Source organism: Dromiciops gliroides, chromosome X, assembly GCF_019393635.1.
Source record: "Dromiciops gliroides isolate mDroGli1 chromosome X, mDroGli1.pri, whole genome shotgun sequence".
Taxonomy (NCBI): domain Eukaryota; kingdom Metazoa; phylum Chordata; class Mammalia; order Microbiotheria; family Microbiotheriidae; genus Dromiciops; species Dromiciops gliroides.
The window spans coordinates 5,034,885-5,060,835 of NC_057867.1; the positions used below are offsets into that span (position 1 = coordinate 5,034,885).

At 42.4% G+C, this 25,951-nt stretch overlaps 1 protein-coding gene across 1 annotated transcript in view; it reads left to right on the plus strand.

Moving 5' to 3' along the window:
* The first annotated feature begins 934 nt into the window (after positions 1–934).
* LOC122733457 (melanoma-associated antigen B10-like) overlaps positions 935–25,951 on the plus strand; it is a 39,220-nt gene continuing 14,203 nt past the window's right edge. Inside the window, exon 1 of the mRNA XM_043973887.1 lies at positions 935–1,057. The gene's annotated coding sequence lies outside the window, so the exon portion shown is untranslated. The remainder of the gene's footprint in view (positions 1,058–25,951) is intronic.

The window sequence follows — 25,951 nt, forward strand, 5'->3', positions numbered from 1 at the left end:
ACACTCATCACCTTGGGAAGACTCCTGCTTCCTCTGGGATTGCCATTAGAACCTCACACACATGGGGCAGCTAGGTGATGCAATGGATAGAGCACCAGCCCTGGAGTCAGGAGGACCTGAGTTCAAATCTGGTCTCAGTCACTTGACACTTACTAGCTGTGTGACCCTGGACAAGTCACTTAACCCCAATTGCCTCACAAAAAACCAAAACAAAACAAAACAAAAACCTCACACACACAATGGGATAGCACCACTGTCCTAAAAGGATGGCTTTTATTTTTGGAAAGAGTTGAAAGAAGTTGAAGTCCCAAACCATGTACCTGGCCCCTAAGTTGATTGTTGATTACTCAATACATATGATTTGGGGTCCCAGGAGTCTGAGAGAATAAAGGAATCCAAAGCAGGTTTCTAGTGGGAATATAAATTGGCTCTCAAGACAATTCTCAGAGGGGATTCTCAGACTCTTCTGGTTGAGAGCAAGCCTTGAAATATGTTTATAGCCACTCTCTGAATATTTTGAAGGTCAGAAAGCACTCCTCTCTCTGTCCTGGGTCTGTACTGTTTAGGTCCTGGATCTCATGGGCAAGATTCCTCAACAGCCACACCTAAAGAAAGACCTCTTGAAACTAGTCATCAGCAGGGTCCATGCAGCCCCCTTTCATTCATCCAGGTCCTCTTTCACATTTTTCCTTATTTGTGTGTTTTTACCCACTTCCTTAATGGTTTGGGGGTGCAGGGGAGGCAACAGGTTGTGTAAAATGATTTTTAAGGTGCCTCTAAGACCCCTCAAGTCAATGATTCTAAAACAGGGGTTCCACACCTCTTGTGTCATGGCCCCCTTCAGCAGCCCAGTGGAGAAGCCCACGGACCCCTTCTCAGAACGAGGCTTTTAAATTATTAGATTTCATTTCGATTACGAAACCTTTTCCCTGGGAAGCAAGAGAGCTCGTTGCCATGGTTACAGGAAACAGGACAGCCACACAGCTCATGCGTCAGTGTGCATAGAGGTTCTAAACAGGTGATGGATTTTGCTAGGAAGCAGAAGCCGGAATCCCAGGTTTGTTGGAGTCCGTCTTTTTTTTATCTATTTGATTTCTATTTATCTGTATATTGGGACAATATTGGTTTCATAAAAGGAGTCTCTTAGAGGAACTCACTTTTTCTATCAGGAGTTTCAGGGTCCTATTCTGCATTGGGTAATATTTTAAATAAGTTTTTATTGATATTTTCTCTTTCTTATATCATCCTAATCATTCCATGTATCCTTCACCCTTCCCTCTTCCACAGAGCCATCCTACATAAGAAATAGTATTTTTTTAGAGAGGGGAAAAAATTGGCACAACTGCTTACTCCATTGAAAATGTCCAAAAACCTGTGCATTGGGTGCCACCTGTGGCCCTCCCACCTCCCCAAAGGGTTGGTTGGGGGGGGGGGGGCTTCTCATATCATTTCATTCGGGTCTCATTTGATCTTTATCATTCTGCTCCATTCACTTTTGATTTTTTGATGTGTCATTATTCTTTCCATTGAGATGGTTGTAGTTACTAGGCAGATTATCTTCTTGGATTTACTCACTTTACTTTGCATCAGTTCATGGAGATCTTTCCATGCTTCTTTGTATGCATCACATACATCATTTTTCATAGCACAGTAATATACCATGACATGCATGTACCAATGATTGGCATTGATTTTATTTCCAATTCGATACTATCACAAAAAACGCTTCTATAAATATTTTGGTGTATATGGGGACTTCTTTCTTGATGGCTTCCTCAGGGAATAAGTCCCATAATTGAGTCTCTGGTCAAAGGGACGGACATCTTAGTAAGCAATGTAAATGGTTTTTTTGTGATCCTAAATATTGTCTCTCAAAGCCTATACTCTGTTGGGGTTTGGCACAAAAGATTGCTGCATTTTTTTCCAGAGGCTTTTTCTGTATTTACTGAAATGATTTAATGAAATGTGGTTTTGGAAATTTAGGTTTTTAATATGATTAATCATGTTGATTGTTTTCCTAATATTGGACCATCCTTGCATCCCTGGTATAAATTCTACTCGGTCATATTGAATGATTTTTTTTGGATAAATTGCTGCAGTCTCTGTTTGGCAACATTTTATTTCAAATTTTTGAGTCAATATGTATTAATGATATGGGCCTATAATTTTTCTTTTGTGTTTTTCATTTTCCTGGTTTAGGTATTTAGGATGATATTTGTCTCATAAAAAGATCCTGGTAGGGTGCTTTCTTTTTCAATTTTTGAGAATAATTTGTGAAGTGTGGGTACTAATTGTTATGTAAAAGCTTGATAGTATTCTCCTATAAATCCATCAGGACCAAGAGGTTGTTTTCCCCTTTGGTAGTTGCTTTTTACAGCTAGATCTATTACCTTTCCTGAGATTGGGTTATTTAAGATCTCTGTCTGGTCTCCTGAGACTTTGGTTTTTTTTTTATTTTTGAAGGTATCCTCTATTTCTTTTGTGTTCACAGTTTTGTTAGCATATAATTGCACGTAATATGTTCTCATTATCCTTTGTATTTCTGCTGGTTTTGTTGTGATTTCACCTTGTATTTGGTTGATTTGATTTTCTGCCATCTTTTAAATCAGATTAGCTAAGGGTTTATCCATTTCATTAGTCATTTAAAAGAACCAGCTTTTAGTTTTATTTATCATTTCTATGATGATGTTTGTTTCTAATTTATTTCCCCTCTCATTTTTAATATTTTGGTGTGCTTATTTTAGGTTTATTTGTTGGCATTCTAATTTTTTTAATGCAAATTCAGTTCATCAATCTTCTCTGATTCTATTAGGTTAATACATGTTTGTAGGGATGTGATTGAAGAAGGATTATTATCAGGAGATGTTTTATAATACCTGAGTATTTGAAATCTTGTCGGATCTTGTGCAGTGATTACCAGCCCTGTCTGTGTTCATGGACTCAGGCCAGCCTGACTGGTGCATCTGCAGACGTTTTACTACCAAAAGGCATTTATTTCTTACAACCCCTAATCTGCCTCTTGTCTCCCGAGGGGGTTGTCACGTCAGCTCTAGGTTGTCAGGGGAAACAGCGCCTAGTCTGAATTTGCTTCTTTGGTGGAGAAAGGTCACCTGGTCACCTCTGTGCACACATCACTGCCCACGGTTCTGATCCTTGCTTACTGGAATCATCCGGTTCTTATGATTCATTGTATGCTTTTGATGAACAAAAAACAGGAGCAAAATATATTATTGATGGGCATTGCTTGGTTTTGTCTGTAAAAATACCAGTGAACCTGACACTTAAGATTTGCTTATTCCTGGTGATAGACATGAAGCAGGGTCTGGCCAGCTGCAGGGAAAGGAAAAAAAGCTCAGGTTTGGTCTGGAGAGAGAACGCCTGTTAGGTTCAAATTCGGTTCCTCATTTGGCAGGATCAGACAAGAGTTTCCCAATGCTGCAGCATACGCTTTGTGCAGATGCTCGATTAAATGAATGAATGCATGCATGGAGCCAGAACAGCTTTCTCACATTGGAAGGCAAAACATGTTAGAATGGGAAATAAAAGCCCATTAATATTCTGGGGATGGAAATTTCTGGAAATGAAACACCAGAGGAATTATTTTTAAAAGTTGAAATGCCAACTATGAAAGCTTCACGTGTAATTGCTTTCTGGAACTGCTGTGAGCAAGAAACCATTTTGACAGTTATAAAGTCAGTCACACAATGGGCTGGTGTCTGGCCCTGCTGCACCTTGATGTTACGTCTATGACTCAAAGGATAAGAAAGAACAACGTTCTCACCAATTAGCTTCAATTTCTACACCTGTGATCTACACCTGTGAACGATTTTTGAAATTTTTCATTATTTACTAATAGTCCCTAATACCAGTACTCAAATGAGAAAATGAGAATTAAAATCTCAAAGCATCAAACTCCAAAATATTTATTTACCTTTTCATTTTAAAATAATTTTTGGTAAAAATACCAATTTTGGTATTTTTGCACTCTCCTTGACAAATACCATAAGTAGTTTCTTTTTATAAATGAGTTTTTATTATTTTTTTCTGTTCTTTACATTAGTTATTGCAAATATTCCTCATTTTCCCATCCCAGACAGCTATCCCATATAGCATAGTATTTTTTAGAGAGTAAAAAAAATCAACACTAATGATTAATATGTAAGAAGAGTTCAAAATCATATACAATGTGTGACACCTGTGGACCTCCTACCTCCATGAAGGGGTAGGTTGAGGGTGTTCTCTCATTGGTTGTTGTCCTTTGTGCTAGAAGGGGACCAGAATGACATCACTTATGTCAGGGTCAAGGTACAGTATGTCTGACTGGCTGATCAGACCCATATGAGCTTGGAAGGCTCTACCCCAGGTTGGACACAAATAGTCCATATCCATATGAACATATAAGTGCCCTCACATTTTCTCATTGGAGTTCTGTTTGAACTTTATAATTTTGTTACATTTACTTTTAATTTTTTTGGTGTGTGACTGTTCTTTCCGTTTACACTGTAGTTACCACGTACATTGTTTTCTTGGCTCTGCTTACCTGACTCTACATCAGTTCGTATAGATCTTTCTATGCTTCCCTGTATTCATCACACACATCATATCTTATAGCACATCCCATGACATTCATGTATGGCAGCTTGTTTAGCCATTACTCAATTGATGGGCATCTACTTTGTTTTGAATTCTTAGCTACCAGGGGGAAAAAAGTGCTGCTATAAATATTTTGTAGTAAATGGGGACTTTCTCCTTATCAAATGCTTCCTTGGGGTATAAGCCCAGTGATGGCACCTCTGGTTAAAAAGCTATAGACATTTTAGTAATTTTATTTGTTTAATTCCAAATTGCTTTTCAAAATAGCTGGACCAATTCACAGCTCCACCAACAATGTTGGAGCATGCCTATCATTCTACATCCCCTCCAATATTGTTTTGATTTGTGTTTTTCTTATTATTAGTGATCTGGAGCATTCCTTCATGTAGTTGGGAATATTTTGCAATTCTTTTGAGAACTGTTTTTTCATATCTTTTAAAAGCTTATCTGCTGAGAAATGGCTATTTGTTCATATCTGAAAATGTTTGACTCACTTGACAATTGAGACCATTACCTCTCTGTTAAGGAGGTAGATAGCATGCTTCATGGTTGGTCCTCTGGCATAGACCTTGGTCACTACATTGATCAGGGCCCTTATGTCTTTCACAATGTTGTTATCACTGTATGGATTCTTCTCCTGGCTCTGCTTGCCCCACTCTGAATCAAGCCCCATAAATCTTCCCATTTTTTTTCTGAAATCATGCCACTCATCACTTCCCACAGTACATTCATATAACACAATCCACAGAGCCATTCACCAGTTGATGCATACCTTCTTGAATCCCAGATTTTTGCCATGACATCCTCGTACACATGGATTCCTTCCCACTCTATTTGATTTCCTTGGGGAAGTGGCTAGATCAAAAGGTTTAGTTTAGTGCAGTTTAGTGGTTTCTGAGTTATACCTCCAAATTGCTTTCTGTAATGGGGGGGGGGAGACTAATTCACAGATCTAGCAACAGTGCACCAGTGTGCCTGTTTTCCTGCAGTATCTCCAACAACTGTCACTTTGATTCTCTGTCATTTTTGCCACTCTGGTAGGATGTGAGGTGAATGTCAGGGCTACTCTAAGATACATAATCCATTTTCAACCAACTTCTTCATTGTGTGATTTTTAAAAAATTTATATCCTCATCCATACTTCAAGGTATTATGGCATAATAGCCAGAGAGCTATTATGTTGGGTTTAAGTCCAACCTAATAACAGACACATAATAACAGCTTTGGGACCCTATTGTTAGAGTTTTCTTACCTAGATGTTGGCAAGGAAATTCTAGGTCTAGTACCTATCCTATGCATTTGGAAATTATTATGGTCTATGGTATAAGCCTGTTTTGTTGTTGTTGTTGTTGTTTTGTTTTTGTTTTTTGCCAAAATGGCATCCAGAATTTCTGGGAGTTCCTATCCTCTCATTTATTTATTTATTTATTGGGGTGGGGCAATGGGAGTTAAGTGACTTGCCCAGGGTCACACAGCTAGTAAGTGTCAAGTGTCTGAGGCTGGATTTGAACCTCAGGTACTCCTGAATCCAGGGCTGGTGCTTTATCCACTGCGTCACCTAGCTGCCCCTATTTATTTTTTTAAATAGATTTTTATTTATATATTTTGGTTTTTTTTACATCACCATAGTTTTCCCTCTCCATCTCAGAGAGCCATCTCATAAAACAACTAGTATTTTTAATAGTATTCTATTTATTTTTTCCAATTACATGTAAAGATAGTTTTCAACATTTAAAAAAATCCTATTATTTATTTATTTTATTTATTTATTTTATTACTTTTTTTTGGCAGGGCAATGAGGGTTAAGTGACTTGCCCAGGGTCACACAGCTAGTAAGTGTCAAGTGTTTGAGGTCTGATTTGAACTCAGGTCCTCCTGAATCCAGGGCTGGTGCTTTATCTACTGTGCCACCTAGCTGCCCCTAAAGCTGATATGACCCACAGCCCAGCCCCTACTTTTTTTTCTTTTTCTTTTCTTTTTCTTTCTTTTTTTTTTTTTGTGGTGGGGCAATGCAGGTTAAGTGATTTGCCCAGGGTCACACAGCTAGTAAGTGTCAAGTGTCTGAGGCCGTATTTTGAACTCAGGTCTTCCTGAATCCAGGGCTGGTGCTTCATCTACTGCACCACCTAGCTGCCCCCTCAACATTTATTTTTGTAAGATTTTGAGTTCACATTTTTCTCTCTTCCTCCCTTTCCTCCTCCCTTCCCTCCTCCCTCCCCAAGACAGCAAGCAATCTGATAAAGGTTATATGGTACAATCATGATAAACATATTTCTATATTAGTCATGAAGAACTAGTATTTTTTAAGATGAAATAAAATGGAAGAGAAAAAAATCAGTATCAACATATCAGAAAAGTCTGGAAATATGTGCAAGGTATAATGTATAACATGGGTGGACCTACCACCTCTGCAAAGGGGAAGGATGAGAGGATGAAGGTGTCTTCTCATGGCTTGTATTTCAGGCTGTGCTTATTCTTTTTTTAAATTTAATTTATTTTTTTAATTAATAAAGTATTTTATTTTTTTCCCGTTACACATAAAGATAGTTCTCAACTTTTGTTTATACAAGCTTTCCAATTTCAGATTTTTCTCCCTCCCTCCCCCTCCCCTAGACACCAGGCAATCTGGTATATATATATATATATATATATATATATATATATAAACCTCAAAATAGAAAAACAACAGCACCAAAACCAAAAGAAATAGTATGGTTCATTCAGCATCTATACTCCACAGTTCTTTTTTTTTCCTGGAACTCTTCTGTACCATTGCATTGGTGAGAAGAATATAGTCCATCACAGTAGATCAACACTCAATGTTGATGATACTGTGTACAATGTTCTTCTGGTTCTGCTCATCTCACTCATCATCAGCCCATGCAAGACCCTCCAGGTTTCTCTGAACTCCTCCTGCTCATCATTTCTTACACGTGCTTATTCTTTATAATTCTGCAAGATTCACTTTTGATATTTTTGTGGTTGTTTTTCCCATTTATATTGTTATAGTTATTGTTTACATTGTTTTCTTGGCTCTGCGGATTTCACTCTATCAATGCAGAGATCTTTCCATGGTTTTCTGTATCTATCACATTCACCATTTTTATAGCAGAGTAATATTCATGTACTACAATTAGTTTAGTCATCCCCCAATTGATGGGCATGCACTTTTTTCCAGTTCTTTACTCTCTCAAAAAGTCCTCCTTATATTCTGGTGTATTTGGGGACTTTCTTTTTATCATTAGCTCCTTGGGTTATAAGCATAATAATGGAATTGCTGGATCAAAGTGTTTGGATTTTTTCATCACTTTATTTGTGTAATTCCAAATTCCTTTCCACAATAGTTATACTGAGTCACAGCTCCACCAACAATGCACTAATGTGCCTATCATTCCACAACCCCTTCAGTATGGACTATTCCCATCTTTTATCATCTTTTGCCTATTTTCAGGGTGCTAAGTAAAACTTTGAGATTGTTTTGATTTTCATTTCTCTTATTATTAGCAATTTGAACCCTTTTTAATGTGGAGGTCAATAGTTTTCAATTCTTCTTTTGAAAATAGTTCATATCCTTTGAGTACTTATCTATTGGGAAATGGCTTTTGTTCATATATATGTTTGTGTATGAATATGTATGTGTGTATATATATATGCATATATATCATATTGTCTATATACCTTGTGTACTAAACCCTCATCAGAGAAATTTGATATAAATTTTTTTCATTTGACTGCTTTCCTTTATTTTAATATACTCCTTTATTTTTTAATTTTATTTTTACTTCAAGTTCCAAATTATCTGGCCCCTCTACCACTCAGTGAGAAGGCAAGAAATATAATACCCGTCATACATATGAAGTCATGAAAACATATTTCCACATTAGCCATGTTCCAGGGCAGGGAAAGAAAGAAAAATAAAGAAAAAACATGAATCCATCAGTTTTCTATCTGGAGGTAGTTTAAATAGTATTTATATCATGAGTCTTTTGGAGTTGTGGTGGATCAGAATAACTTAAGTCATTCATAGTTCCTCATTGTACAGTGTTTCCATTACCATGTATAATGTTCTCCTGGTTCTGCTCACTTCACTTTGCACCAGTGCATATAAACCTTCTCAGGTATTTCTGAAACCATCCCCATCAACATTTCTTACAGCACAATAACTTTTTCTTCTTATCCTAGGTGCATTAATTTTCTTTATGGAGAAGCTCTTCAGCTTCATGTATTCAAAGTTATCTATTTCATCTTTTGTGATTGCCTCTGTCTATTTTTTGGTTAAGAATCCATCTCTTAGGGACAGCACTGGCCCTGGAGTCAGGAAGACCTGAATTCAAGTCTGGCCTTAGACACTTGACACTTACTAGCTGTGTGACCCTGGGCAAGTCACTTAACCCCAATTGCCTCACCAAAAAAAAAAAAAAAAGAATCCATCTCTTACTGATAGATGTGATCTATGGTCTGCTTCTCTTCTAATTTTTTAATAGTAAAATCACATACACATTTAGAAAGTATTGTGAAACATAATGTAAGGTATTAGTCGGAGCCTCATTTCTGCCAGACTACTTTCCAGTTTTCCTATCAGTTTTTTAAAAAAAATCAAATAGGGAGTTATTTCCTAAGTAATTTGTGTTTTCCTGTTTATCAAACACTGGGTAATTGAGTGGCATTGTTTCTTATTCTCCCTTCTCTAGTCTGTTCCATTGATTTACCTCTCTGGGTTTTTGTTGTTGTTGTTGTTTTTTGGCATGGCAATGAGGGTTAAGTGACTTGCCCAAAGTCACACAGCTAGTGTCAAGTGTCTAAGGTCAGATTTGAACTCAGGTGCTCCTGAATCCAGGGCTGGTGCTTTATCCACTGTTCCACCTAGCTGCCCTCTACCTCTCTGTTTTTTAACCAGTGTCAGGTGGTTTTGATGCCTGCTGCTTTATATATAGTTTTTACATAGTTTGATCTCTTGAAGTGATATTTCCCCTTTGTCCATACCTCTATTTATTATTTCTCTTGATATTCTGTATCTTTTGTTTTTCCAAATGAATGTTATTGGGGCAGCTAGATGGCGCAGTGGTTAAAGCACCAGCCCTGGATTCAGGAGTACCTGAGTTCAAATCCGGCCTCAGACACTTAACACTTACTAGCTGTGTGACCCTGGGCAAGTCACTTAACCCCCATTGCCCCGCAAAAAAAAAAAAAAAACCCAAATGAATGTTATTTTATCAAGTCCTATGAAGGATATCGTTAATTATTTGATTGGTATCTCATTAAAATTGTAAATTAACTTTGGTAATATCGTCATGTTTATTATATTATCACAGACCCATCATGTGTTGTTCTTGATTTCTTTAAGAAGCATTTCATAATTAGATCTATACTAATCTTTTATGTGCCTTGGTGGATTGATCCCCAGATATTTTATACATTTTGTTATTTGTGATTTGAAGTGGGATTTCTTTTTCTGTGATTGTCTCTTGGATTTGTAGAAATGCAGTTGACTATTGATTGTTCTTTAAAAGTTTGAAAAAATTCTTCTGTGGTATCACGTTGATGGTTTGTTTATTTTAATTTTGTCTTCTTTTGAGTTATCTGGATAAAGGTTTATCAACTTTTTCGTTTTTTCATAACCAACTTTTAGTTTTTGTCATTTCTATAGGGTTGTTTATGTTTGTTTCTTTTCAGGTTATTTATTTCTCCTCTAATTTTTAATATCTCCTTTCTTGTGCTTATTTTAGGTTTATTCATTGACTTTCTAATTTTTAAATGCATAGTCAGCTACTTAATTCTCTCTTTATCTATTTTGTTAATGTATGCTCGTAGAGATATTATTTTTTTCCTGAGGACTGCTTTATCTGAACATTAGAAATTTTGATATCATTATGATTTTTTTCACATAATTATATTGTTTTTATGATTCATTCTTTGACTCACTCATTATTTAGGATTTCATTGTTGAATCCCCATTTGTGTCTGTGTGCTTTGTTTATGGTCCCTCAACCAATTACTATTTTTATTGTATTATGGTCTGTAAGGTCTATATTTACAATTGCTGCCTTTCTACATTTTCTTTCAATACTTCTGTAGCCTAGTACACGATCAATTTTATAAAGATTCCTTGTGGTACTGAGAAATACATATATCCTTTAGTGGTCTCATTTAGAAGAAGCTGTACATCTTTTAGGTCTAGTTTCTACAGTAATTTTTTCAGGTCTTTATTTTTCCTGTTGTTTATCTTTCTGTTATCCATAACTGAGAGAGGGATATTGAAATCTCTGTCACTGTTGTGTTACTGTTTAAGTTTTCTTGTAGTTCATTCAGTGTTTCCTTTGTGAATTTCAATGCTAAGTCATTTGGGAGCATAGAAGTTTAATACTGATTTCATCTTTTGTCTGTGGTTCCTTTCTGCATAATGAAGTTTCTTTGCTTATCCATTTTTATGTTGTAAATATTTGGTTTTGCTTTGTCTGATATCATGATTGTAACTCCAGGGTTTTTTAGATTCACCTGATGCAGTCAATTTTTTCCCCCCAGTCCTTCATTTTTATTCTGCGTGTGTCTGTTTTTAAAAAGTACCTCCTGTAAGCAACATTTTGTAGTGTATTGTTTTTCTATCAAATCTATAGTTTTTTTTCCATTTTATTGGATTATTAATCTATTCACAAAATTCTGTGAGTTAGGTTTATCTCTAATATGTTTTTTCGAATTAAGATTTTTTCCCCTCTTATTCTTTTGTAAACATCTGTAGGGAGGGCATCAGGTGGTTTAGTCCATGATGCTTCAGGCCTCTTTCTACACCTTTTTTCCTATTTGACTAATGCTTTCACCTTTGTCTTGTTGTGTACATTTAGAAAGTCTCTTAATCATATTTCTGTTGGTATCTTGTTGTGTCCTTGGTTGCTGTATTTGTTTCCCCCTCTTGTATTCCTGTTGTCTGGAATGTTTTTAAAGCACATAATTTCTTTTAGGGATGTTTCAGGGGGCAGCTAGGTACTGCAGTGTATAAAGCACCAGCCCTGGGTTCAGAAGGCCCTGAGTTCAAATTCGGCCTCAGACATTTGACACTTACTAGCTGCATGACCCTGGTCAAGTCACTTAACCCTCATTGCCCCGCCCCCCAAAAGAATGTTTCAAACACTTCTTTTTTATTGAATATCCATCTTTTTTTCACTAATGGTTAGGCTAAATTTGCAGGGTAGGTCTCTTTGGGCTGCCTCTTGAGCCCTATTGCTCTTTAGAATATGTTATTCAGTTATTTGATTGGTATAGCATTAAGAAGGACAGTGGTATAAGAAATATAATTCCCAGGGGCAGCTAGGTGGCACAGTGAATAAAGCACTGGCTCTGGATTCAGGAGGACCTGAGTTCAGGTCCAGCCTCAAACACTTAACACTTACTAGCTGTGTGACTCTGGGCAAGTCACTTAACCATCATTGCCCCGCAAAAAAAGAAAAAGGAATATATATATATACATATGATTCCCAGGGTCTTGGTGAGGGCTGTTACACATAGAAAATGTTCTTTTCACTTCTCATTTTCATTGTGAATCTGTGTATTTTTTTATATATTTTTTGGGGTGAGGCAATTGGGATTAAGTGACTTGCCTAGGGTCACACAGCTAGTGTTAAGTGTCTGAGGTCGGATTTGAACTCAGGTATTCCTGACTCCAGGGCCGGTACTCTATCCACTGTGCCACCTAGCTGCCCCAAATCTGTGTATTTTTTAGATGTATTTCTTCTGTTCAGTAAATTGCTTGGCTTTGTTCTGTTATACATTTCGCCACTCTTTTGTTTTTGACTTTGTATTCTTTAATTCATTCTCAATTTATTTATTATTTTTTTTGCAGGGCAATGAGGGCTAAATGACTTGCACAGGGTCACACAGCTAGTAAGTGTCAATTGTCAGAAGCTGGATTTGAACTCAGGTCTTCCTGAATCCAGGGCTGGTGCTTTATCTACTGCACCATGTAGCTGTCCCCTCATTCTCAATTAAGATCACAATTATTAGACTTGTATTTTCTTCCATTTACTTATTTTATTTTGAATTTTATCCACCTTGTTCTCTAAGTCAATTTTTTTGTCCCTGTGATTAATTTTGCGTATACAATTTATAGCTCATCTGTACCCACATACTCTCTTCTCACTCCCATTTGTATCTCAAGTTCTCTGACTTAAATTATAAATGTCCTTGCTTTCTTTTTCCTTTTTCTTTTAGGTGTTATTTTATCTCTTTTGAGCCTATTCTTTCCCCACCCAACTATTCTCCACCCATGTATTCTATGGCACCAAGATTGGTTCTTTGTAGAAAAGTTTTTCAAGAAGTTTAGCAGTGAAAGAGAGTAATAAGATAGGTGGGTTAGAAGCAGGGATGTGTTGGTAAATATTTAACAACCAGCTCTCCAAAAAAAAGATGTGCCAACACACTTTTCTGTTTAATCTGCATTATTAACATTTTCTTCACCATTTTCTTAGATTTAGACAATCAACAGAATAATCAAGCCCTGGTTTGTAGCCTTTCCTGATATTCAAGGTATAAATGCTCACACTGAAAATTTTACAGTTGACTCTCTTGAGTTCGTTTGAGCTAACTCAAGTATACCACTGGTTAGAAGGACCAAATGAAACTTTTTTTCAGGATTGGGGACCCCTGAGCATGTATGTAATAATAAAAGTTTGCTCTCTATAACACTTTAAGGTTTGCAAAATACATAACATTCATTATTTCATTTGATTTTCACAAAAACCTAATGAGATAGGCATTACCATTTTATAGACAAGGAAACAGGCTTACAGTAGTTGCATGACATGTCTGTCCATGGTCTCATAGCCAATCCGTGTCAAAGTGGGGATTTCACCCTACATCTCTCTGGTTGTCAAGTCCAATGCAGAAAGGAACCCCATGGCAAGGGAGAGATCGAAGATGCTTGTGAGAGCTAGGGTGCTGCTGGACCAGGGTCCTATAGGAACACAGGGCAGGGAATAGGAGCAAGGGAGCAGGTAGAGGGATTGTGGTTGGTGAGTTGCATAGTCCTCCCTTCTGTGACTAGAGGGAAGGAGGAAAGAGAGTGTAAAATGCTAAAAAGGCTTGAGGAATAGAGGAGTGGCCTGAGGTAGTTCCCAACTGATGACTTCAATCTTCCTGGTGAAGTCTTCATGCTCTGAGAGCAAAGTGAATGAATTTAATCCAAATGTCAGATCTCTGCCCAATCCTACCTTTTTTCATCTAACCCGCTTGTTTCTGAAAGCAAAAATATACAAAGAGCCAGCTTTGTCAGTATACTGATTTTTATTTATTTGCCATTCTTGCAGTCATTAGCTCAAAATATTGGTGGAGATTTGCAGGAGGGGTAGACAGGAGAGATGAAAATAAGAAAGAACATGACTTCCCCTTTCACTGGGTGGATGAAGGGCTTCAGTGAAGATGAGTTCTCTGGAAAATTAGGGCTTCTAAAGAGAAATGGTAAGATTACCTGCACTTCTATCAGATACCTGGTAACCACACCTCTAATAAAGACAACTGAAGAGAGAAGGTCAGTTAAAAATACCTAGTGGTTCTCAAATTCATCTTAGTTGTTTCTTACAGAGAAATAGCATTGTGTTTACATTCACACACTATACCTAGTGCAGCCATTCCCCAACTGTTTCCAATTTCTTGCTACCATAAAAGGTGTTGCTAGAAATATTTGGGGGTATTCAGAACCTTTCCCTCAGTCTTTGACCTTGTGCTAAATGTCTTGCAAAATAATATCACTGTGGGGGCAGCTAGGTGGATAAAGCACTGGCCCTGGATTCAGGAGTACCTGAATTCAAATCTGGCCTCAGACATTTGACGCTTATTAGCTGTGTGACTCTGGGTAAGTCACTTAACCCTCATTGCCCCACAAAAAAATAATATCACTGTGTCAAAGGATCTAAACAATTAAATATCTTTCTAGCAGAGTTCCAATTTGTTTTCCTGAACAATTGGCCCAATTCCCATCTCCACTAATGATGCATTTTGGGACTTTTCTCCCCATAATAGCCCCATCAAACATTAACTATTTCCATCTTTTATCATCATCGACAGTCTTCAGGATATGATATAAAATGGCAGAGTTGTTTTGATTTACATTTTTCTTAATATTAGTGATACGGAGCAATTTTTCATATAGGCATTGATAATTTACATTTCATTTTCTGAAAACTTTGTTCATATTCTTTGACCACTTATCTATTGGGGAATGGCTCTTGGTCTTATGTATTTGTATCAATTCTATATAAATCTAGACTAGCAGACCTTTATCAGAGATATATGCTATGCAGATTTTACCCCCAATCAGTAGTATCTCTTTTTAAGGTTATTATGTTGATTTTTGTCAGTGCAAAAGCTCTTAAGTTTCATATAATCCAAACAATCTATTTTATCTATTATGATCTCCTCTATGCCTGTCTTAGTTATGAATTCTTCCCAAAACTATAGATCCAAAGGGTACTGCCTTCCATTCTCTGCTGGTTTCTTTTTCTATGATGTGGCCACATATCCAATTGGAGCTTATTTTCGGCCTATTTTCTGACTTCTGCAGTTGGAGCCACCTGCCACCTGGAAGCCAAATGCTATCCACAGCAGGCTTTCCTGTCACAGGCTATAATGCTAGTTGACTTTGACTAGAAGGAGCATTCTCAGCCTTTGGGAGAAAGTGAGTTTGAGTCTAACTCATGGCTTGAACAAAATGACTCAAATTTGGTCAGTGGCTTTGCTTCTGAAGCTCGTGCCACTGCTGTCACCCAGGACCTTGGCCCAATCTGACCATGCATGGCCCAAGCTGGGACACAATTGACTTCTAGAAATGTTAGCACAAGGCCAGCTAGGTGGCACAGTGGATAGAGCACCGGCCCTGGAGTCAGGAAGACCTGAGTTCAAATCCGGCCTCAGACACTTAACATTTACTAGCTATGTGACCCTAGGCAGGTCACTTAACCCCAATTGCCTCACTAAAAAAAAAAAAAAGAAATGTTAGCACTTCCTACAGAGAGTGTGGGCACTTGAAAGACAGTGCCCCACAGTCAAGGAAATGTTGCTCACAGTAGGTGCTCAGCATTTGGATGTTTGTCTTAGCTTTGAGAAAAAGGTTGGGGAAGATGGGTGAGCTCCCTGGAGGGCTTGCCCACTCTGACTTCCTAAAAGTTTCGGTGTGAGGGGGGCACCTGGGCCTCAAACTCCTGCTTCTTATAGTATTTTGTGCCGTCATTGCATTTCAGTGTATGTTGCTCACATTGCTTGCTGTAGCCACTTGGCCTAGGCCTGGTGCAGTTGACTATGGAAGAAGCAGAAAGCTTCTCCTTGCCATTGCACTCACAGGCCCCACTGATGGGGTTTATGCCATGAGGTTTGTTCAGGATCCGTTGGAAGACTTGCTTGTCAGAGCGCTCCTTCTTAAAGTCATCTTCAAAGAGCTTGAGCTACAGAGGAAACAAAGGAGTCAATGGAGAGGATGGAGGTTGGCTAGAGTGGTAGGCTGGCCTGAGACCATAGAGAGCACCTGCCCAGAGACATGAAGCGACTTGCCTAAAGTCATACAGGTAGCCATATCTGATGTCCCACCATGAATAATCCTGGCAAGAAGCCTTTCCTCAGAGCTTGCATTTGCATTTAGAATCAGAGCACCTGACACATTCTCTCTCTCTCTGTCTCTCTGTCTCTCTCTGTCTCTGTCTCTGTCTCTCTCTCTCTCTTTTTCTCCCTCCCTCCCTTCTTCCTTCCCTCTCCCCCTCCCCTTCACTGTTTCTCTCTTTTTCTATCTGTCCCTTACTGTGTTTCTTTCTGTGTCTATCCCTCACTGTCTCTGTCTCTGTCTAACCGTTATCCTCTGTGTCTCTGTGTCTCTGTCTCTGTCTGTCTGTCTGTCTGTCTGTCTGTCTGTCGCTATCCCTCACTGTCTCTTTTTCTTTCTCTCTCTGTCTCTCCATCGCTGTCTCTCTCTTGTTTAGCACCTAGGTAGAGAAGAAACCTTTTTTCTATTTGTGAATTGTAAAAAGTGATTCTTACCCCTCACTCTCAGTGGAGTTCAATTCAGCCCAACAAACTTTTCTTAAGAGGTGACCTTACTAGGTACTGGGAAGAGCAATAGGCATATGTGCATGAATCCAGTGCCTTATGTTTACCCAGTACTCATGCACCTGATAGAACTGGACCCTGGGGATGGCCCTCCGAGGACAAAGGGATGTGTATCTTTTTACAGGTGAAATAAAGGGAGGTGGTGGAATTTGTTCAAGTCCCATGGTGAGCCAGTCCCAGAGTCAGAACCTTGCGGTGATACCTAGTCTAGATGCTAGTTCACCTTCTGTTCTTGGATGGGGTCCCAGCTACTCAGTGCACAGGTTACTGAGAGGGGCTTGCCCTGGATTTCTGGGCAGGGGACCCTTCCTGCTAATAGTCTGCAGACTCTGGGGCCTCAGTTTCTTGATCAAGGCTTAGCCTGAAGTGAAGCAGGGAATCCTTGCAATGTGGGGCCTGGAACCAGCTGTACAAAGCAACCAACCTGTTCCTGCAGAAGTGTCATTTGCTGTCTCACGTCCTCTTCCTTCTTGCGGAGGTTTGCATTCTCTGCTTTTATTCGTTCCCGGGTTTTGTGCTCAGTCAGGAGATCAACTTCAAACGTGTCAGTCTGTTGGAAAACACAGCCAGAGGGGTCACATAGAAAAGCTGAGAACGGGGCTTCTCCCTAAGAGTAGGAACCCCCATTCCCCTGAGTGCTGATGTGCCCAAACATTGACCAGCAGCCAGGCCAGCAGGGCAACAGTAGGAGGGAATTGACCCCAGCCAGGGCCTGCCAGAGTAGTTGGAAGGGGTGGGTAACCACTGGGGTAGGGTATGGGGGGATGTCGGACTGCCAAACACCTCCACCTGGATATCCTGCCAGTCAGTCCCTCCAACTAGCCAGAAAGTATCCAAAGCAGAGTCGACTACATCCGTTCCCCCTGCCCGGGATTGAAACCTTGCAGTCTCCTGTGTCTCCAGAGTCTTCCTCCTCTCCCCCACTGTCAGTTGTTCAGTCCTCCTGATTCTCCTGCTGCAATTTCTGGTCACTCCAAGGAATGTCAATAGTCTAGGTCCTGTCCTGGTTATTCAGACCTGTACTAGCACCATGGGCTCTGAATAGACTTCCCCCCTCCAATGTATGCTGCACACAAAATAGCTGCCTGAGCAGCCTGCAGCAGGCAGGGCCCAGCACTCCCTCACTCACAAACTTTTATTGGCTCCCTGTTACCTCTCAGACAGACTCCCCACTTCCTAGTGTGCAAAGGATTGTAGACCGTGTGCCAGTCCTTGACCAGTGGAAAGAATTCTGCATTTGGAGGCTGAGGACCTGGGTTCGAATTCCAGCTGTGTGATCAGTCTGCAGCTCTAGAGGTCAAGTCAGAGCTCCGGCTCTTAGCCTTGTGGGAGGTCACAGACACTTGGGGCAGTCCGGTAAAGAAGCCTCTGGACCCCTCCTCCAAATCGTGCATTTACATGCCTCAAGTAAAATGCATGGGGTTAGAAAGGAAATCGGCACAGTGATCAAAATATCGAGTGAAAAAAAAACCAAATCCATGGACCCCAAGTTAAGATCTCCTGGATTATGGGGAAAACCAAAGCATAGAGAAAATGCCTCGAGCATCTCAGCAGGCATAAGGCTCGGCTCAGGAAGCTGGCAGCAAGCTTTTTAAAAAATGCCACCTGCTTGGGGGCAACTAGGTGGCGCAGTGGATAGAGCACCAGCCCTGCATTCAGGAGGTCCTGAGTTCAAATGCAACCTCAGACACTTGACACTTATTAGCTGTGTGACCCTGGGCAAGTCATTTAACCCTCATTGCCCCACCAAAAAACAAAATGCCACCTCCTTTGGGATGACAGGAACAGGGTAGGGAGGAGTGGATCGCTTAGTTACAATCCAATTTAGAAAAAAATAATCTTGCTGTCTGGAACATGTCAAATTAGTCCCGAGGTGAAGCATGAGACAGTCAAGCATTTTTTCCCGGGCTCTGCCCTGGCTCTAGGCAAGGAAGGAAGCCCTGAGTGATCACAGTACCTGGCACTTCAAGGCCTCTAGCCGATGGATCAGGTCAATCACCTCTTTCTCTGAGCTGAAGAGGTCCAGTGGGTGCTTACAGCACATTGTCTTCTGTCCTTTCACATTGCCTAGCCCATGCTTGCGCTGGGCACTGTCCTTTAAGCTCTTTCTGGTCAGCAGGACTGGAGAAGTACCATAGCCTTCTAAGAAATTCTAAGAAAGCAAGAGGGATTTCAGCTCAGCCATCAATGGCTGCATAGTGTAGGGATGGATCAAAGCCTGCCCCTGTTACCCTGGGACTTCACGGGTACCACCAAAAAAAGCGAGGTCCGTTTTCTCCTGGTGAATGATATATGCTAACTACTGAGGAATGCTGTGGTTCCTGAGCTGACCACTTCCCTCTCTCATTCATCCTCCATCCAGTAGGAGTCACCAAACAGAGATGTCTTTAGAATTAGGGAATCCCAGAGTTGGAAGGGACATCTCAGAGGTCATCTCGTTCAACCCCACAGGAGCAGAAACCCTCTTTACAAGATCCCTGACAAATACTAGTAAGTGTCTAAAGTGGGATTTGTACCTATGCCTTTCTAACTCCACTCTAGAATTCTGCCTCTAATTGCAGAGTTGGAAGTAGAAGTCAGAGAAGTATTTGTCAGGGATCTTGTTAAAAGGGTTTCTGCTCCTGTGGGGTTGAACTAGGTGACCCCAGGGAAGTCACTGAACCTCTTGGGGCCTCAGTTTCCTTATCTGTAAAATGGAGGTAATAATAGCACCTACCTCCTAGGGTTGTCGTGAGGATCAGAGGAGCTAACATAGGTAAAGCACTTTGCAAACCTTGAAACATTGAAGATTCTATGAACTCTGAGCTGCCCGTGCTATCTGCCACTGCCTACCTCTCTGCTGTTTCCAAATGGGAGGAGTGGAGAGAAATGAGGAGCAAGCCGAATCACCACTCACCACCAGGGTCCGCCTCTCATTCTGGTGCACTTTGCTCTCAAGGTGCTTCACATATTCCTGGAGCTGCTGGTTCCTTTTAAGCTCCTGGAGAAGGCTTTGCTCATAGTACTCCTTCTTGTTCTGAAGAGAGATGCCAGACAGGCCAGGGGCCCTTTGAAGTACCCCTCTTGGTGCCCTCAAGAAGAGAGCTTAGTGTAGCCTGCCCGGTTCTTTTGTGTCTTCCTGGCCCTTCACCCACATTCCTGACAACCCCTGCAGTGCCAAGGTGGGCCTCTGGGCCACACCCCACGAGAGCTCCCGTTGGCTTCTTACCTGCTCGAGTTCCAGCTTTACAGTCAGGCGCTCAGTCCGCTGCTTGAGGCTGACCACCTCCATCTGCAGGGTGCTCATCTTCTGCTGCATTTGCAAGGTGGTCGTGTGGTAGATGTGGTCCCATTCCTGATTCAGCTTCATAAGCTGGAGGGAAAGTTCAAAGTGATGTTGGGGATGGGGGGATCCTCTGAGCCAGCACAACCCCCAATTCAGTCTCTCTTAGCCCGCAGAATACAACAGGACCCTCCATAGTCCATGTTCCCATCATGGTCCCTGGGGGACTAACAGGAGATACTGATAGTAATAGTTATGGTAACTTTGTGACTCAGAACCCCTGTTTGAGATTATTCCAACTATCCTTCACCCATCACTCCTTTATTCCTATCCCTTTCAACCCAACTCAGCCCTGCCTCCCCCATAATGCCCCACTCTGAGGCTACCCACCCTTCCACTCTGCTCTCCATTGGTGATGGACCTCTTTCCCACTCTTTCCATCTTTTGGCTCTCTCCTGATGACCTGGCCTCCCTGGCCTCCTTTTCTAGCACTGGCTGCATTTTCACTGATCCTCCTCCTTGCTTCCCATCCCCACTTCTAGGTTCTCCCCCTACCATGGTCCTTCTTTGAGCTTCACTCAATCCATGCCTACCAGCCAATCAGGCAAATGTTAGCAGAAACTTCTCCCCCCCCCACTTCCCCCCTCCTATGCCAATGTTGTACCAACATACACACACACACACACACACACACACACACAAATGGTAGGGAGTGTATATCTATTATAAAGAGCATATCGAACTGAAAAATACCAGTAGCATGCTGAAATATTGGGGCACGTGCCTTTAGATCAATAATAGAAGGGGCTTCTTAGACAGCTACAGGCTGACCTGGAGGTCCAGAAGGGCCCTTCCCCCTCAGGGAGCCTCTGCTTCTGTCCTTGGCATCCCTGGGCAGGAGAAGAGTTTGAAGGTAGCTGCTGGGATATCTTCCTCCTTTCTTCTGCCTCTTTTCTTCTCCTCTCTTGCCTTCCCCTTGTTCCCCCCAGAGTCTCCCAGGACAAAAAGAGGCCTCTTTGTTGAGAGATTTTACCTCTTTGTTGAGCCTCTGGAGCTCTGTAGTCTTGTTCAGCAGAAGCATCTTCTCCTCATCAGCGGAGGAGATGTAGGTGGCCCCCTCCTCTGAGTCATTCTTCTCTGAACCCCTGGGCTCAGGATAGGCGTGGAGTTTGGTCTCCCTAGAAGAGAAAAAGCCAAGTGGGGGAAGCACCTCCGAGTTAGAGCTTGATGAGCTAGATGTTGTAGGACACATATTGGACAGAATATAAGAGGGAGAGTAGCTGGACCCAGGGGATGAGCTTTCCTGAGGAGGGACTATTAACCCCAAATAAGTCTGCAGCTGGTAGGACGTGAAAGGGGAGATCTTTTTAAGCAGAGGGTCACTATCAATTTAAGCCCACCTGCACAGACACACATATGTGCATACACACACAAACACACATACCAACACCAGCAACAACAACATGTCAGACTAAAAAGAATTCTGGATTCAGTGTCATGGCTTTGGATCCTAGTTTTGCTCCCTCCTCGTTGTGTGACTTTGGGCAGTCATATCTCTCTGGACCTCAGTTCATTTGTAAAATGAGGGATTTGAACAAGAGAATCTCAAAGGCATTTTCCAGCTCTAAATTCTGTGATCGTGACTCTCAAGTTGAGGGTATAGGAAGTCTTGTCACTAGGGAGGTCTGCTGTCCTTCTGGGACATAGACTTGGGACATGACAGGGTACTTCCCATGACTTGTCAAGCCAGATGATTCGTGTGGGCATAAAATACAGTGGAAAAAGCACTGGGTTCAAATCTTACTTTGGGTGGTCTTGGAGAAGTCCTTTGACTTCTCTCGGTTTCCTCATCTGTAAAATGAGGCAGTTAGGCTAGATGGCCTATAGGGCCCCTTCCAGCTCTGAAATCCTGGACAAGAACCTGGAGACCTTCCAGGAAATGGGTACGCTTTTTACCATTGTTGTTCACAGAAAGTGAGGGCTTCAGAAGAGAAAGGAAATTTGGGGAAAGCTGAAAGTTCTCCAGGGGAAGTCAGCTAGGTGTGGGGGGGGGGGTTGGCTTTCCCGAGAAAGAAATTTGAAAGGCACAAAGAGAAATGATTCTGATGAAAAGGAAAAACAGAAACACTGACCAACTTAAATTTTAGAATGACATGTACCAAAGGGGAAAGCAAGGGAATGTAACTGAGGATGCTCATGAAAGCATCTTAAAAATGTCAAGGGACACACTTAACTGAAAATGGTTGAGGCTGGCCAGCGATGCCAAAGCTGACAAGGTGGGGCAGAGAGAGAGGTGGCATGGAGGGAGGTTGGTATAAAGCCATTTGAGAATAAGTCTCCAGGTCACATCGGACCCCTGGTTTTTGCCTTTCTCTATCCAGCCTTTTGGGATAGCTCATTTTCAGCCTGTTTCTGGAGGAGCTGCTCCCCAGGGGGCCAGTCCCTGACACTTCCTTCTTGGGGAAGGTATATTTCTCCAAGACGTGCTAGGTGCCTCTTTGGGCATAAGCATGCTTTGGACCTGGCCTGGCAGGGTGGGGTAAGACAGACAAAAGGTATGGAGGTGGAAAAGGAGCTTGGGCCCAAAGGGGGAAATCCAGTGAGGAGCAGCCCCAGAATGAGAGGCGCCAAGGCTTTAGGCTTTGGGGTGGGGCAGAAAACTCGAGGGGCTAGAGTGGGCTCCATCAAGTAAAGGAACCTGGAGGATAATAGCCGTGGTACCAGTCTCACAGGCTTGTCAGGAGATGATGAGATAAATGAGGTAAGAATGGGGCAAAAGTACTTGGCAAGCTTCTGAATGCTCAGTAAATGGCCACTAGTATTCCCTCTGGTGGAATGTAAGCTCCTTGAGGTCAGGCGCTTTTATCTTTTCCCCCATAGTACCTAGCACAGTGCTGGTAGTAAACACTTCATTGGATTCAGGGCATATGGGAAAGGCCCTGTGGGCCCTAGTATTCCCACCAGGAATCTGAGCCACACAGGACCTGGTCACTGCTCAGGTCATCTCAGTCTCCAGTGGTATCTATTGGCTTCTTGTGTTATTCCCTAATGACCAACAGGGCCTGGCTTCTTCCCACCCAGTTTCAGAAGAGCTAAGGGTTAACAAGCAATCCCTCTGAAAGCAAAAGAGCTCTGGAGCTGCGCCCCCCCCCCCCTGCCTTGTGTGATCTCTAAGCTGATCTGAGGGCAGGAGGGTCTTGGAAAGGGGGAAGATGAGTCACTGGACTCTTGCCAACAGTGGGGTCCCTCTTTCTGAGCTATCAATTTTCCCTTCTCCCAGGATATTTCTCTAATCAAAAGAACTGCCTGTAAGAAATGTCAAAGTTAGTCATTCGGCCTTGTGATTTCACCTGGTTTTCTCTGTTTGGTGGGGGGAGGGGGAGGGTTTTGTTTCCCCATCTAGTCTGAAAGCCCTTTTTGGGCAAGGCAATATCTTCTCTTCTTTCCTGCCCCACAGAATTAGGCGGGCAGTCAGCCAATCAGCATTTATTAGGCACCCACTATGTGCCAGGCATTGTGTTAAATGCTAGGGATACAAAGAAAGGCAAAAGACGGCCCCTGTTCTCAAGGAGCTCAGATCCGAAGCAGGGACACATCGACAACTCTGTAAAAACAAGCTATAGACAAGATAGATTGGGGATAAGCAACAGAAGGGAGCCACTGGAACTGAGGAGGGTAGGAAAAGGCTTCCTGGAGGGATTTAGACAGGACTTGAAGGAAGCCAGGAAAGCTGGGAAGTGGAGAAGAGGAGACAGCCTGGTGCTCAGCAAACTCCTGAAGAAATGGGGTGGGGGGCTGGTTTCTAATATACAAGGGGCATGTTGGGGTAAGCCCCAAGGGGAGCTGGGAGCCAGTGTCCTGGGGTTGTTCTTCCTAGTGGGACCCAGTGGGATGAAGATCCTTGAGGACAGAGTTTTCATCTGCTGTTGTCCCTGTTAACCTGCACAGTGGCCAGCACATAGTAGGTGCTTAATAAATGCTTGATAAATGAATGAATAAGTGGGTTGAAGAGATCAAGGAGGAGGCAGCAGTGGTTGTCTCCATGGTAAGTCTGAAATTTTGGAGATAAAAGAATACTTTTGATTTCATTCAAGTGAAACATTCAGTTACAGGTAAAATGAGGTAAATGAATGCAAACTTCTAATTCCCGGCCCCCCAAGGGCATCTTCCTAACGCAAAGGATATAGTCCCCACAGAGCAGTCAACTCTTGCAAAGCTTCAAAGAAAGAAATGATTGGGACTTTTCCTTCAGTAAGAATGTCTGACTTAGCACAGATTCCAAATGGGTTGGATCTAAGGGCTCCCCACCACTGCCAGAGACAGGGAAGAGGAACTTCTGTGGAATGACTTGGAGGCAGGCAAAGGTCCCTCAGGAGTGGCGGAAAGCTGTGACAAAGGAAGAGGAACCTGGCATGGGTGATGCCAGCATTGACATGTACCAGGAGAGGGCACCCTCCTCAGAGAAAGGCTGGCTGCTTGGCTGCCTTCCTCAAAACCACCCTGTGAGGTTTAGTCATTCAATTAGTATTATAGCCATTTTATAGAAAAAGAGACTGAGGCCCAGAGAGAGGAAGTGGCTTGCCCACAGTTGCACAGGGAGCCAACACAAAGCTTGGTTCACATCCCACTTAATATCCATGAGACTGTGGGCAAGTCACTCAACACGAGAAGCTCTGTTTCCTCATCTCAAAAGTGGAGGAGTAACCCTAAGTAGGGGAGCAAGGGAGGCAATTGAGCCTGTGCCTCAGGAAGGGTAGAGAGGCTGGAGGCCGGGAGACCAATAAGGGGATGGAAGGAAGAGAGATTCTGGAGGGAGGCCTAGCCCAGATGCAGCTGACCTCAGGACCCTCTCGATTTCTCCTGGCCCCTAGGGAACTGGGGTGACTGGGCAGCCTTGCTTACAGGCTTTCTCGGAGCCTTGGCTCTTGGCGTCTGAAGTTTCCTTCCGGGCTCCCACAGTTAGTCATGGCATCGCTGTTGCCTGGTACTCAAGAGGAACATGGGTTTGGTGGGCTCTCTTCCCCCCAGCCCCCAAAGGAACCACCTTGATGAGGGCCTGTCTGTAAGCAGACAGGCTGAGAGCTGAGCTTTCTTTCCTCAAAAGTTGCCCAAGAGACTGGTAATGAACAAACCCTTTGAGGCTCTGCTGAGACCAGCCGAGAGAAGTAACTGGTCTCAAAGGAGGCGCTTTGCCTTCCGAGAGCTGTGTGCCAAGGCCAGTGATAGCATGAGCCCTGGGGAGAGGCAGGGTCCAAATAAGAAAGTGTGAGCGGCCTGTGCACAGTGCCTTCAGGAGAAGCAGGCAGGCTGGACCAGAGAGCTTGGTGCTTTGGGAGCCTGGCCCAGCAGGGAGGAGTGAGCAGAGGATGGCAGGGTTACAAAGACCAGGTCTGAGTGGTCTTTGTAGGAGACTAGTGAATGAGGGTCACGGCTTTGAGAGCAGAGGGTGGGACCCAAGGGTGAATGTGAGCCCCTAAGAGGTCTCTGCACTGAGTCTGTGGAGTGGCCTGAGAGGGAGACCAGAACAAGACAATTTGAGGGGGCAGCTAGGTGGCTCTGCAGTGGATAAAGCACCAGCCCTGGATTCAGGAGGACCTGAGTTCAAATCTGATCTCAGATACTTGACATTTACTGTGTGACCTTGGGCAAGTCACTTAACCCTCATTGCCCTGCCAAAGACAGAGAGATGATGATGATGGTGTTCCCCTGTTGTGACTCCCAGCCCCCTCCCTTCAATTCTCCATTACTGCCTGCCCCCCTTTCCTCCAGGCCCTACCTACCTGGAGAGAGAATTCGAGTTCAGAGGTGGAGGCTGGCAGTTCTTGTCCACCGGAGCAAGTGTTGGGGTTTGGGTCTGGTGGTTAGCCCCATCTGGAAACCTTCTTTCCCGACTTGTCCAGAAATATGAGCTGTCCTGCTGACAGGCAGGCAGGGAAATGGAAGGACTGCTCATGGTTCTCCACAGGAACAGGAGGATCCCCTAAAGCCCCAGGTTCTGCTGAGGTGGGAGGGAAG